The 15,583-nt window shown below is 32.7% G+C and overlaps 1 long non-coding RNA gene across 1 annotated transcript; it reads right to left on the bottom strand.

Annotated features, from left to right (window-relative positions):
- Positions 1-3,556: 3,556 nt before the first annotated feature.
- Positions 3,557-10,555, bottom strand: LOC107901751 (uncharacterized). The gene is made up of 3 exons (XR_005906715.1): positions 7,433-10,555; positions 7,116-7,170; positions 3,557-3,616 (listed from the first exon to the last, which is right to left on the bottom strand). It is a non-coding gene; the product is annotated as an uncharacterized lncRNA (long non-coding RNA).
- Between the last annotated feature and the right edge of the window lie 5,028 nt (positions 10,556-15,583).

Below are 15,583 nucleotides of genomic sequence, written 5' to 3'. Positions count from 1 at the left end.
GTACTGATTCAACTTTCTTTTCAACTTCTTTTGTATTAATTACATACGCCAAATAAGCTTCATAACCCTTTCTCAAATATCTCTGAGCCGACATCGAAGAAATCATACTAAATCTTGCCTCTGATTTGTCTGGTTCAACCCGCAAGATTTCACCACTTTCACATTTTAATTCTATAACCTTTTCTTTGCAATTTACTATAGCATCATCCAATGTCAACCAATCCATACACAAAATAACATCAAATTCATCAAACGGAAACAACATCAAGTCGGCCGGAAAGTAATGACCCTGAATCATTAAAGGGCATTTCTTGCATACTTTATCAACTATCATGCATTTTCCTAACGGGTTCGACACTCTAATCATAAATTCTGTGTTCGCAACAGGTATATTCATACTAGACACCAGTTTCATGCATACATATGAATGAGTAGAACAGGGATCAATCAAAGCAATAACATTAGTATCATAAAGAGAAAATGTACCAGTAATCACATCGGGTAAGGAAGCATCTTCACGCGCTTTAATAGCATAGGTTCTAGCCGGAGCTCTTCCTTCAGATCTAACTGCTGCATCTATGGCTACATTCTTACTGCTTGTTTCACTTCCAGCTTTTCTCGGATACCTTCCCCTCGAGTTTGCACCACTAGTTTTTACACTCTGAAATTTTTCTTTCTCAGCTCTCTCTGGGCAGTCTCTAATAAAATGATCCGGAGAACCATATCGAAAACATTCATTTGCTCTGCACGGACCAAAATGATTTCTACCACACCGCTGGCACTCGGGTTTAACAAATCTTGAGTTCCCTACACTGGTTGCAGAAGTATTCTGAGATTTAGGACCCACATTTTGCTTCTTAAAATTTCCATATGATTGCCCAGCTGAAACTTGGGAACGAGGATTCATATTTCTTAACTTTTCGGTTTACTGTGAGGGTGCATTACTCATTGGTCTTTTCTTCCAATTTCGTGTTTCAGATTCTACCTTTTTCTTTTCCTTCAGTAATTCTTCAGCCTTGCAAGCTCGATCGACAAGTACCACCATTCTTTTAGTTCAAGGATCCCAACAAATACCTTAATGTCTTCGTTAAGCCCGTCTTCAAATCGTCGGCACATCTTGGCTTCTGTAGGAACATATTCCCTGGCATACTTACTTAATCAAACAAACTCTCTTTCATATTCTGAGACTGTCATATTACCTTGCTTCAGCTCAAGAAACTCTTTACATTTCTGATCAATAAATCTTTCACTAATATATTTCTTCCGAAACTCTTCTTGAAAGAATTCCCAGGTTACCCTCTCTTTCGGTACCACCAAAATCAAAGTCTTCCACCAATTATAGGCTGAGTCTCTCAACAAAGATGTAGCACATTTCAAACATTCTTCAGGTGTACAAGATAAATCATCAAATACCTGGATAGAATTTTCAAGCCAGAACTCTGCTTTCTCTGCATCATCATCAATATTTGCTCTAAATTCTTCAGCCTCTTGTTTACGAATTCTGTCAACGGGGGTTCTGTGAAATTTTATCATATCCACTCCTTGAGGCATTGGAGGCATAGGTTGAGGAATTGGGGGAGGTGGGGGAGGTCGTACATTTGGGTTCGTACGGACGAACTCAGTGTACCACGCACTCATCATTTGGAGAAAGGCTTCCCGATCCCTTTCTCCTCCTCCCTGACCAACAGTAGGAGGTGGGTTTTCAGTCGACGCTGCCCCTTCAGCCGGAGCTGGCGCATTACTCTCTACTTCATCTGCCACAGCTGGATCGGGATCCATTTACTATATAAAAATTCATTTAAAAAGGTCAGAAGTCGTCACACTATCACAATTCATACATATGGCATGTATAGCAAAAATCCGTACATACAACACGTAGTCTGAGAACTGACTAAACCTGCTCTGATACCACTAACAGCACGTTTGGTTCGCTGTATTGGATTAGAGGTGTATTGGATTAGAGGTGTAATGGAATAGAGGTGTAATGGAAAAGCTGTGTAATAGCAAATCAACTGTTTGGTTGAATGTAATGGAATAGAGGCGTAATAGTAATCCTGTGTTTGGTTGAGTGTAATAGAGGTGTAATAGCATAATGAAAAAACTAAAATGACTAGAATACCCTTAGCAGAAATTTGTTTTGGTAAATGATTATTGTTATTGTTATTTAAATTTTAATAAGATTATTATTATCAATAATAAATAATTTAATCATATTTAAACATAATTATTATTAAATATATTTTAATTAAAATATATAATTTAATAAAATTCTTGATAATTAGCATAAATTTGTTTTGGTAAATTATTATTGTTATTGTTATTTAAATTTTAATAAGATTAATATCAATAATAAATAATTTAATCATATTTAAACATAATTATTATTAAATATATTATAATTAAAATATATAATTTAATATTAATTTACTCAAATCATAATATATGATACTGTAAAATATAAATTAACATAATTATTATTAAATATATTATAATTAAAATATATAATTTAATAAAATTCTTAATAAATAAAATTCTTCTATGAATTTACTCAAATCATAATATATGATACTATAAAAGAAAATTTCAAATAATTAATATTAAATATGATTTAATTAAATATATGATTTAATAAAATTTAAAATTATTATAACTAATATGATTATAGTTTATGAATTTGTATAATTTAAAATAATAATTATTACATATAATTTAATAATAATATATAATTTCATAAAATTCTTGATAATAAAAATTTTCTTATATGAATTTATACAATTTAAAATAATTAATATTAAATATAATTATATAGTGATATATAATTTCATAAAATTCTTAATAATAAAATGTTCTTATATGAATTTACTAAAATCAATATATAACTTGAGAATTATATTATGCATAAACATAATTAACTTATATTAAGAAAAGGTTAGATGAAAATGAAATTGTACATTAAAATCCATATGTTATATAGTTTTACAACATCAAAAAGTTTGAACATTGATATTTAATGGTAAGAAAGAAATCTCCTAACCCATTCCAATCGGGCAACTGAAGGTAAACTAAAGAAAACGATCATTTGAGTTGGATGGTCGGGAATTTTACTCAATGCATCATATCGTTGATCGTCGGTTAAACCTTCAATTGACCATAAGGCTGAATATAAATTTGAAGCTCTCTCTTCCATATGTTGTTCTGACTTCTGCTGAACTACCACCTCGGAGGCAAAACTCCTACTGATTTGATCGCCAACGGCCTGGATTTTCTCCCCGAACAAAGTGGCAGCCTCATTAAATGAAGAAAACACATTATCACGAGCATCAGATTTCTTCTTTCTCTTGTTTGAAGATGAGGAACCCCCTTGGTCTCGATCTCCTCGCGGATCCGTACCAGAAACATCCATGTCATCTAAAGAGACGTCAGCTTCGCAGTCATAGAATGTGTTTCTCTCTTCATTCATATCTGTAGTACGTTCATCATCAGCATGTATTTCTTCAAGAACATCAGCAGCTGTTTGAGCATCTCTCCCAGTTGCTCGATCTCTTGCGTATATGGTAGTAAGCTGGTCATAGTAAGGGAAAGTACGAAATCTGAATTGGGCGGCTTCTTTGTGACTCTAAAAAAATGAGGAAATCATATTAGTCGTAAGTTTGGTAAAAATAATATAATAAAGACTTGAAATAATCTTACCTTTAAATAGGACTCCCAAACCGCATCTTCAGCAACAACGAGCTGCCTATGCTCGTCCCAACCAAAACCGCTATTGTTTTGGCCATTAAGCATGTCGTAGACTATTGACCACTCCCTTTTAAGTAACCTAATCCTTGATTCAATATTAGGTTTCGCCTTCAACATTGCATTTGGTAAAACCGTTTGTAGCATTCTTTCCAACTCGTTCAAATAACCGGCTTTGAACCCGGTATCAGCATTAAATGTTCCAACATTGTGCAGGTCCACCATGCTGGAAACTAATGCTGCATCTTCCTCGGGAACCCATTTTCTTTTGCTTCCTCGAGAAGCTTGAGCATTTGATTCTGGAACACCTGACATAATGATCTTAAGAACAAAAAAAAATAAATTATATTAATTACTATTTTAATATCATGATTCAAAAGGTCAACACTTTATAAAATCTAAGTAATTAAGTTGAATATCATGAATCAAAAGTTCCATAGCACAAAAAATTTAAAATTATAACACATGCTGAATTAGAAGAAATTATATTATAATTTCTGTAGTTTAGTACAATACAAAAATCAATACAAAAGTTTCACAAAAGTTTCACAAACTAATTTCTAGATGCTTGCCATTCATCGAACATTTGGTTGGCTAGTTCCATCCTCCAAGTAGCCCAAGCATCCGATGGATGAATATTTGTGATATTCGGTTCATCGTCATCCACCACATTAATTGTAGGTAATCCTTCTCCCACCTTCGCTTCAATGGGATCACTACTCATATGGGTTCGAATAAAATTATGGAGCAAACAACATGCAATAATAATTCTATTGTGCACCCTTACAGGATAGAACGATGGACTCCTAAGTATTCCCCATCTAAGTTTTAATAAGCCAAAGCATCTTTCAATGACATTACGTGCTGAGGCATGTTTCATATTAAAAAACTCTTACGGAGAACTTGGCTGATAACCCTGACGCCACTCGTTCAAATGATATCGTTGTCCTCTAAATGGTGCAAGAAATCCCTCACAATTTGTGTATCCAGCATCAACTAGATAATAACAACCTATAAAATAAGTTTCATATTAAAAAATGATTAATTCAGCACACAAAGTGTGATCTTAATGAATAAATCAAAGTCCTCTAACTATACACTTTACCATGAGGAACTTTTAATCCATGTCTTCTACTAATGGCATCTCGAAGAACCCGTCCATCAGCAACTGAACCTTCCCAACCAGGAAGAACATAAACAAATTGCATCTCAGGTGTACAAACACCTAGCATATTTGTTGCTATGTCACCTTTTCGCGTCCGATATCTAGGTTTATCAACTGTTGGAACCCTAATCTTGATGTGGGTTCCATCAAGAGCACCTAAGCAGTTCTATATCACATGATATAAAACCTTGAGTTAGAATACTAATTTAAATCTAAATCAAGTAAATGTTGTTGAAGCTATATATAAAACTTAGTCCTATACCTTAAACCATTTCCACCTTGTGTCAGAAGAATCGGCTGTAATTGGCTCCGGGTTTTTAAATAACACATCTTGCAAGCGTATGACAGCATTTAAAACACTATGAAATGCTCTGCTAACAGTTTCCCCGGACCTTCTAAAGTGATGCTTGATAACTCGATTTTTCAGGTGATGGGAGATGATATGTAAAAACATTGCTACTTGCTCGTCAACAAGCATGAACCTTGTCGACTTCAATCCCCCTATCGATTCTAACATCTCACATAATTTAAAAAAGGCAGCTCTATTCATCCTAACTTGTTCAATACAGGTCTCGTCACTAGCATATACAAGCCTATTCACATAATCCCATTTTGCATAAAAATCTACGGTATAGGACCTAATCCTTGGTCTATGTAGGCTAAGGCTGGCACCCATTCTAAATAAGAACCAAATCGCGATTCTACAGATTTCCAACCATATTGTCACAGCAATACTAATTCTTTTACGCCTCACACTTTGTGCAATTAAAGGCAGACGAGCCATTACTGCAACATTTTAAAATTAGAACACATTATCAAAGAATTGAAGTTGCAATTACACATTATCAAATAAAAATAAACAGCACAAATTTAGAACACACGAAGCAAAAAATTATCTACTAAATGATATCGTTGCAACTTTAATTTCATTTCTTTATCAATCACCCAAATAATAATGAAAGAGTATATTTAATTACTGATGATTAGTTTAATTAAGGTTTTCTTATTTCAAAATAAGTAAAATGAAGAATGAGGATTTGGTTTAATAATGAAATTGAAGTTTTATAACTTTTATAACATTTTAAATGGTAATTTCATTTTGTAAAAATATATATAACTTTGAAGAGGACTTATTTTTTACAAGAATTGTTACTTATCTGTCTAGTATCAAGTTTAAAATACATGTTTAGCATTTTTTCATCAAAAAATTATTATTATTAAAATTTCAGAATTCTATAGAATTTATTAATTTAACAGCCAAATTTGACTTTTTAAGTAAAATTTGTATAATTTTATTTATCATATTATATATACGTTAATTTTAAAAACTTCCTTACACTTTCACAATTATAATTTATGTATTATAGGGAAATCATATTATGAATGAGGAATATTTTATGTATAATGTAATTGACTTAAAATCTAAGATAGAATTAGACAATAATAAATTTCAGTCCATTTATCCATTTTTATAATTAAGATAACATTATTTCCATTATAGGGGAAAAATAATGTTTGAATCAATTAACATTTGTTTTAAATAACATGTATTGCGTGCATAAAAGGTTAATTATAATCCATGAGCATTTAATTTCTTCAAAAACTTATATTAAATTTTAATATATTATGTATAATTGAGGTAAAATTAATTGAGGTAAAATTTGAAGGTTGGTATTTGTTAGATTATAACTAAACTCATTATAATTTGGACATTTAAATATATTGATTAGTTAATTAAAATCACCCAAATTAATTGACCTAAAATGATATCGTATAAATATATTGATTAGTTACTTAAAGCATGTTCAAAGTTTGATCATTGAAAATTTTTTTTATTGATGATTAGTTTAGTTAAGGTTTTCCAATTTCAAAATAAATAAAATGAAGAATGAAGATTTAGTTTAATAATGAAATTGAAGTTTTAAAACTAGATAATAACATTTTAAATGGTAATATAATTTCATAAAAATATATAACTTTTATCTCATTTACATGTACAAATTTATCTCATAAAAGATTTGTAGGCATAATGCTCTTTAAAAAAAATGTTACCTAATAGTAAAAACATATAACTTGGCTGATAAATTCAAAAAGAACAATGGTCATGCAACAATAACCATAACCATACAAACAAAAGCTTTAATGAGCATTACAAACATACAAACAAAACCATATTCATTTGGGAAACAACAGAACCTACTACATCAATACTAACCTGTAATGCTCAAATCTGGGACGACTGCGATGTGGAAGTGTTGGAAAAATGTTACCTGTAATGAGAAAAGTGCTCGGATCAACCTTTTTTTTTTTGGGGAAAATATTTATGCTATAGCTAAATATAGTATATCAAAGCACAAAACAACCATACACCAATCATCATCCATGAGCCATATTTTAAATATGATATCGATCAAAACAGTATCTAGATAGTTTGTTAAATCCCCTTGCCTACCAATCATCAATACTTAAAATTATGCAACAATCACCTTTTAAGTACTTAAATGGACCGTTAACTTTCTAGAGTAGTCTTACCTTCTGCTCTATTCCAGGAACTTTGAGAACTTTCTTATTAACCTCTCTCTTACTGCAAAAACATAAGAAAAATAAAACATTTAGCCACTGGTTATAGGCTTATAGCAGATACTGATAAGCAGGAACACAAAAAGAGGGAACTATGAAACTATTAAGTCCAATTGCATAGCTTTCAAAGGATTCACTGGATTTTCTTTGTTCTGTATGATACCAGGCGACAAACCATTAAACCCAATTCCAAGTTCAATAACCTACACTGAACTGCCTCCTCATTTCCCTCATTATTTGTAATTAGTTCTCACCTCCCTTTTCTTCCTAATAAAAGGCCGAACCAGCAAGTGTCCTCTTTTCATTACAATATGAGAAGACTAGATAATAATTTTTCTTTTGTTTTTCAAGAATGCTGGAAGCAGTCATGGCACAACCATAAAACCAACCATATTAAGTAAATTCAGTGCCTAACATCCTACATGTAGTAAGTTGCACTCAGTTAATACATAACAAACCACTGGCCTCTAATTCCCCCACATTCATCCCCATTAGCAAACAACACAATGCAGGCATATGTATCATCAACCGAGCAAAAAGATTCAAACTAACTTCAAAAGTGATTTGATGCTCATAATTTATCCATCAAACCTAATTTCAAAAGGAGACAACAACAATTGATAAGCTAATTTAGCCAATGATTTGGCTGAAGAATGTAGGAGAAACATCATTTGCTTTAGATATGCAATCATCAAACATGACCAAAAATTTCTAGTTCATAGCATGAGCAATAGCATGCAATTATCTAGATTCTAGAGGTTCATAGTTAAGACAAAGCTTATCATCGAACAAAGTAATCATCATTTGATGTTCCTTGGCCAGTATCCAAGAGATAATTAAAAGAGAAAGAAGCAACATTGTTAAACATTAAAAAAGGGAATGGCTGTTAGGATAGGAGCAAGTGTCCTCTTTTCATTACAATAATTCTTCCTAATAAAGAACCAAGCCCCCATACTGTACAGAAAAAATAAAGCAAAATCTGCAAACAGTTTCCTGTTTATTCTTTCTCCAACTCATAGCAAAGAATAACAAAAAATGGAAAGGGAGTGTCTTTTGTAAGCTTTCTTAATTTAAATGAAGTCCGCAAGGCAAAATTTCACTGTATATATGTATATAATATTTATAATGAGCAGAATTTCACTGTATATTTAAAAAGTCATCCAATACTTGATGGCATCTACAAGATGTAAATTTGCAGAATTTATTAGTATGATACAAGTGTTACCTTTTTATCATGATCCAATGCCAAGGCCTCATTATCATAACTTTTTGATCAGTGAACACACAAAAACTTCATTTCAATCAAAATCACTTCAATGTATTACTATTATTTTGGATTATGCAAATACTCAGAAATACATGTCATTTCATATTATACCAAAGTTTTGAGTACCTGAGAATCTTCCCAGTTTGTTCATATATCAGACTATGACCCCTTTTTTTATAAAAAAATAAATAATTTCAGATAGATAATTGACAAAGCAGAGAAAGTCTAACATGAGGGACAAGAACCTGTTAGATTAGCCAAGGTGACTGCCTGGCACCCTCACAAAGAGCTTCTGGTTCTTTTCCATGGTTGATACAGAGATTTTGAACCTCTTTGAAAGATGCAGGCAAGTCATCATTGGCTACCAAACACGACTCTTTTCATCATGTAAGACCTCTCTCCTTCTCAGTTTTTATGCACACCAATGGTGAACACAATTCTTGGTATTTATATATTTTTAAAAGCAAACTCTAGTTGACATTGTTAATGGCTATGTCACTGTCCATATAAATGGAATATATTCTGGTAGTCTTGAATGGAGAATTCTTGCACAAGGAAAATGTTCTTTTGATGAATTTTATTAATAAAAATAGGATCAAACATCTATGATATCAAATGAAAAGCCACATCTTTTGATGAAATCATTGACTCTTTTTTTTTTCTTTTAATTGGTGACAGAAAATAGGGGTTGATAGTGGACAAGTTGAGCAATCATCAATTAGCTTTACAAAATGAAAATCCCAGACCAATATCTCTGCCTTTCCATTTTTGGTCTACCCTTTTAATTGAATCCCTATTGGAATATATTCTTCTTTCCTTTTAAGTAAAGTTGAAAATTATGCAGAGGCAACAATGGAAGTAAAAGAGAAAATTGCAGATTACAAATGTTCAGTTGCCATCTTTTTTCTTTCTTTGGTCTAATATTCGTTTTATGCTTCGTTCTTTTTCTAATATAACCTCGTTCGATAACTAAAACTACTGAAGAATAAAAGATTCATAACCATGAAATCAGCATTAAACTACTGAAGAGTAAAAAACCACAAGCGCAATTATACAATAATTCCAATGAAAGCAGCTTTAAAAGCAGTGCATCCATATACACAATAATCTCGATGAAATAAGCAACAATGAATAAAATAAAATAGCAATTTCAGCAGGAATTAACTTGTAGGAACTAAAACAGGTAACACTTAAGGTGACGATTAAGCTTAAAAAAGTAAAGAGAAAAGCATGCAGAGGGGTTATCTACAATTGGGAAAAACATTGAGATACATGTACTACAATTGGCAGATTATTTTAGGTCAGAATTAAAACTCACCTGATATTGGATGCTACGTGATGACCCGAAAAACGCTTCACTCTTTTTTCAATGGATTAAGCTATCAGGAATTTCCAATTTTGTGAATATATTGAAGAGAAAAAGAGAGAGTTTTGGTGTGCGGCGCAGATAGGGTTGGGAGGAAATGGGGAAGGGAAATTAGACGCCGAGACGAGAAGAAACGATGACGATAGAATAATCAACGGAAGCAGTGGGAAATGGGAGGAGAAAATGATTAGGACGGAAGAGGAGAGGGTCGGGTAGGGAGGGAGGGTAAAACAGGGAGATGGGGAGGGAGGTCGGAAGTAATAGCTAATACAGCGATTTGGGAAGGGATTGGAAAACACGGGAATTTGGGGATTAGGGGCGTAACAGATTACGCGCGTAATACCTATTACAGCGAACCAAACGCCGGAATAGGGGCGTAATGTAATACGCACGTAATCGGGGCGTAATGGATTGGGTAATACGGCGAACCAAACACAGTGTAAATGTAACGCCCCCACGCCCGAGACCATCACCGGAGTCGAGCTTGAGGGGTTACCGAACATAATTTATCAATTTAAGAACTTCAAATCATTTGTTTCTACATTCACAGCTTTCTAGCTACTCGCGTCACAGTTACAAGAAAAATCATATCTCGAGTTATGAAACTCGAAATCAAGATCCGTAAATTTTCCCTAAGTCTAGACCATATATCTATTTAGTAATTGTTTTCTAGAATTTTTGGTTGGGCCATTAGTACAGTTTATTAGTTAAAGTCTCCCCTGTTTCAGGGTTTGACTGCTCTGACATATGTGTATTACGAATCAGATATCTCTCTATACAGATTTCAATGACTATAAGGTTTGTTTTTATTAAAACTAGACTCAATAAGGAATCTGTACATATAAATAAAAACTTCTAATTATTTTAGTAAAATTTATTATGAATTTTTAAAGTCAGAACAAGGGATCCAGAAATCACTCTGGCCCTGTTTCACAAAAGTTTAAATATCTCATAAAATATAATTTATATGTCTTTTTTTTAATCCACATGAAAATAGACTCATTAAGATTCAATTTCATAACTTACTCATTATTTAGTTCCATTTATACTATTTTTAGTGATTTTTCAAATTTATGTCATTGCTGCAGCAATATTCTGTTTTAAGGCAAGTTTCATCTTTCCATGAATTTTTATGAACTAGATAACCTGTTAAACTTCCATAATATCAAACATGATCTAAATTAGCCATCACCATGACTTATTAATATCAAACATTTTCTCAACTAAACATGGCCGTATCATAAAATTATTTACACAAAATAGGTATATTGCTATACATGCCATACTTAAGTAGTTGTACAAGCCATTTACCAAGATAAAAGTCCTTTGGATAGTGTGATCGAACTTTCGACCTGTCCCGATTCCTGAGCCGGCTTGTTCAAAACTACAGTGAATGAAAAGGAAGGAGTAAGCATAAATGCTAAGTAAGTTCATATGTAAATAACAAGTAACATAACAATACAAATATACCAAACAACTTTAGCATGGTATCACCAAAATATATATCACATTTCTAAACATCATTCATCATCTTACCACCTTATCGTTGTTGTATCTATTTTCAACCCGAGGGTTAAGAACATACCTGTCCAAAGTGTCCATTTCACAACACTTACCAAAACGTCACTTGCATCTTAAGTGTTCTTCCATTTCACTAGAAATTTCACCCATTGAACACATCGGAATACAACTCGGATACACAGATAATTTGCACATAAGTGCCTCATATGTAATCAATCTATCATGTAACCCGCCCCTAAGTGAACTCAGACTCAACTCAACGAGCTCAGGCGTTCGCATCCATAAGTGAACTCGGACTCAAATCAACAAGTTCGGATGCCTAGTTACATCTCACGAACTCGGACTCAACTCAACGAGTTCGGACATTCGCATCTATAGGTGAACTTGGACTCAACTCAACGAGTTCGGATGCTCAACCATCCTAGTGACATGTCACTTGTATCCTAATCTATTCCTAAGGTTCAAACGAGCTTTTTCCCTCGATCTCACATTTGCCGTCTTCCATGGAATATCGGAACCGATACTCGGTAGTAATTCATATTTATCAAGTAGTAAACATAATTTGCATATTACTCAATATTAACCACAAAGCATAATATTTCACGATTAAAAATCAGCATATCATATAATTAACATTAATAACTTAAAAATAACATTTGTGCTACATTATTTACAAATGAACTTACCTTGGTACTAAAATATAAAGATTTTGCAATTTAGTCCACAATCTTTTCTTTTCCTCGATCACGACTTGAATCTTGTTTTTCTTGATCTATAATACCAAATTAATCTTATTTAATACATACATTCATCAAAACAGCATTTAATACAAACTTTGGAAAAATTACACTTTTTCCCCTAAACTTTTGCATAATTACACTTTTGCCCCTAGGCTCGGGAATTAAACTTTATTCCTTATTCTTATGTTTTATAACATGCTGATCACTTTTCCCTTCTATGGCAACATCAAATTCTCTCTCTAACATATACTTGTGACTATTAGGTATTTTTGCCGATTAAGCCCCTTTACTCGTTTTCACTCAAAACCGAGTAGCACAAGTTGTCTAACATATTTTAAAACCTCATATTCTATCATAAAACATCAAAATACACAAATTTCACCTATGGGTATTTTTCCAAATATAAACCCTAGGTTGAATTATTGCTAACATAAGCTTAATCGAGTTACTGGGATTCAAAAAATGTAAAGAACATTAAAAACGGGGCTTGGAATCACTTACTATGGAGCTTGGAAGCTTGAAACAAACCCTAGCTATAGAGAACCCTTGTAATTTCGGCCTAATGAAGAAGATGGACAAAAATTGGCTTTTAATTTTGTTTTTAATTCATTTTAATAACTAAATGACCAAAATACCCTTACTACTAAACTTTCCAAAAATTCCTTCCATGTCCTAATTTTGTCCATGAACTTAAAATTGGTCAAATTGCTATTTAAGACCTCCTCATTAATATTCCAAAACAATTTCATACTAAAAACTTCTAGAATGCAAGTTTTACAACTTATTCGATTTAGTCCCTACTTTCAATTTAAGCACTTTAGGCATAGAATTTCATCACGAAATTTTCACACAATCATGCAATCATATCATAATCATCAAAATAATTATAAAATAATTATTTCTATCTCGGATTTGTTGTCACGAAACCACTATTCTGATTAAGCCCTAATTCAGGATATTACACCCCTAGTAGCCTATATTTCTCATTTATTTCACAATTTAACCACTAACTTTACACATTTCTTAATTTAATCCCTATTTTCCATTTTCACTACAAATCACTTTATAAAACTTGCTTAACTATCAACAGCCATTCATAATCTATCATCTAACATCAAAATACTGATGTATTCATCAATGGAATCATTCAAAATCTTTAAAAGTTTTGCAAATTAGTCCTTCAGCTAGCAAGACCTAGTTGCAACGATCTCAAAAACATAGAAATCATTAAAAATGGGACAAAAATCATACCTTAATTGAAGAGATTAAGGTTGTCAAATGTTGAAGACAAAAACGACTTCTTTCTCTCTTTGTTTCATTTGAATATGGTGAAAAGATGATGATTAATTGATTTTGTTTTATTTTAACCTAACTTAAATTAACCAATTTACTAAATTAACCCTTAATAACTTTAATAATCACATAAATACCAAGCCACCAAATTTCGCTAACTCCATATTGGGCTAATTAATATTGAAGGACCTTTAATTTAAGGTTCTATAGCTATTAAATACCTTTAGCTAATAGAACAACACTTTTACTTTACGCAATTTAGTCCTTTTTCTCAAATTGACCATTTAAACGATAAAATTTCTTAACGAAATTTCCACACAATCATCATGCCATGTTAAAAACATTAAAATATACTAAAATAAATATTTTATTTTATAATTATGGTTTTGAAACTACTATTCTGATTTGACTAAAAATGGGCTGTTACACACGGCCTGGTACATGGACGTGTGAGGTTACTTTGAGGGGTATAGGGCCTTGCACATAGGAGTGTGGCTTGGCTGTGTGGCCCAAGTCAGTGAGTTACACGGGCATGGGCATGGGTTGAGACATGGCCGTGTGTCCCCATTTTGAATGCCCACACGGCCTAAGACATAGGCGTGTCTTTTGGCCGTGTGAGTCACACGGCCATTTGACCCCTACAGCTTTGAAATTTTTCAATGTTTTCTGAAAAATTCTCTGAGTTTCCAATTTAGTCCCAACTTGTTTCTAATGCATTTTTGGACCTTGAAGGATCGTATATGGGACAATATGAATGTGATTGTTTTTTTATATGAATATTGGTATGTTATGAAATGTTTGAAATTTTGTTTGTTTCTACTGCAAACTCTGGTAATACTTCGTAACCAAACAGGTTATGGGTGTTACACTATGTTTACTCATTTGTATCTCTTTGAGAGAGTTTGAAACTTAATATTTGGGGTAGAAATCTTAAGTATTTGTAAGGTTAAAACTTATCCTCAAAGGTTGAACAAATTAGCGAATTTTGGAAAATCCTTAGTGGTGGAATGCTAAGGTAGTGGAGTAGGCAATTTGGGTCAAACCACTTTAAATTCTTTGTGTTCATTGTTTCATTCTTGCCTTTGCTTTCACCAAATTTTTTAAAGGCCAATTTAGTCCCCTTGGCATTTTTGAATTGCTTCATTGAGCTAACAATTGGTATAAGAACTAGAACTTTAAAGACAATTTTACCACAAAGAGAGAAGATCCTCAAGGTATTCAAGATAGAAGCTACAAGTCAAGAAATTTTGTTCATGGCATTGAAGCAAAATTCCACTATATTGGGAGAAAGGTAGTCCACCATGAGGCCTCGATTATTTAATGATGCCAAATACTCATATTGGAGAACAAGAATGAAGCTATTCAACCAAGCAAACAACTATGAAGTTTGGAGGATAGTTACTAATGGGCCATCCATTCCAATAAAGAGGGTCGAAAGTGTTATTTTCTTAAAGGAAGAGAGTGAATGGGATGAAAATGATATTAATAAGTACAATTAAATGCGTAGGCTATGCACACTATATTTTGTGCTCTTAGTCCAAATGAGTACAATAAAGTCTCCTTGTGTGACAATGCAAAAGAAATATGACATAATCTTGAAGTCACCCATGAAGGGACAAGTAGAGTTAAGGAGTCCAAGATAAGTCTTCTCACCCTTTATTATGAATTGTTTAAGGCAAAACTAGAGGAAGGAATCAAGGAGATGTCCGATCCCTTCACTCATATCATCAATGGTCTTAAAGCTCTTGGGAAGACATATCCCAACAAGGGGATGGTAAATAAGATGTTGAATAGTCTCCCAACATATTGGGAACTTAAAGTAATGATAATATAAAATTTAAAGGATTTCAACTCACTCTCCCTTGATGAACTCATTGATTCCTTGTTGACGTATGAAATGAAGATCAACTACAACG

Source organism: Gossypium hirsutum, chromosome A12 (assembly GCF_007990345.1).
Source record: "Gossypium hirsutum isolate 1008001.06 chromosome A12, Gossypium_hirsutum_v2.1, whole genome shotgun sequence".
Taxonomy (NCBI): domain Eukaryota; kingdom Viridiplantae; phylum Streptophyta; class Magnoliopsida; order Malvales; family Malvaceae; genus Gossypium; species Gossypium hirsutum.
Note: the sequence above shows the minus strand (reverse complement) of the source record. Positions and strands in the feature narration are given on the sequence as shown.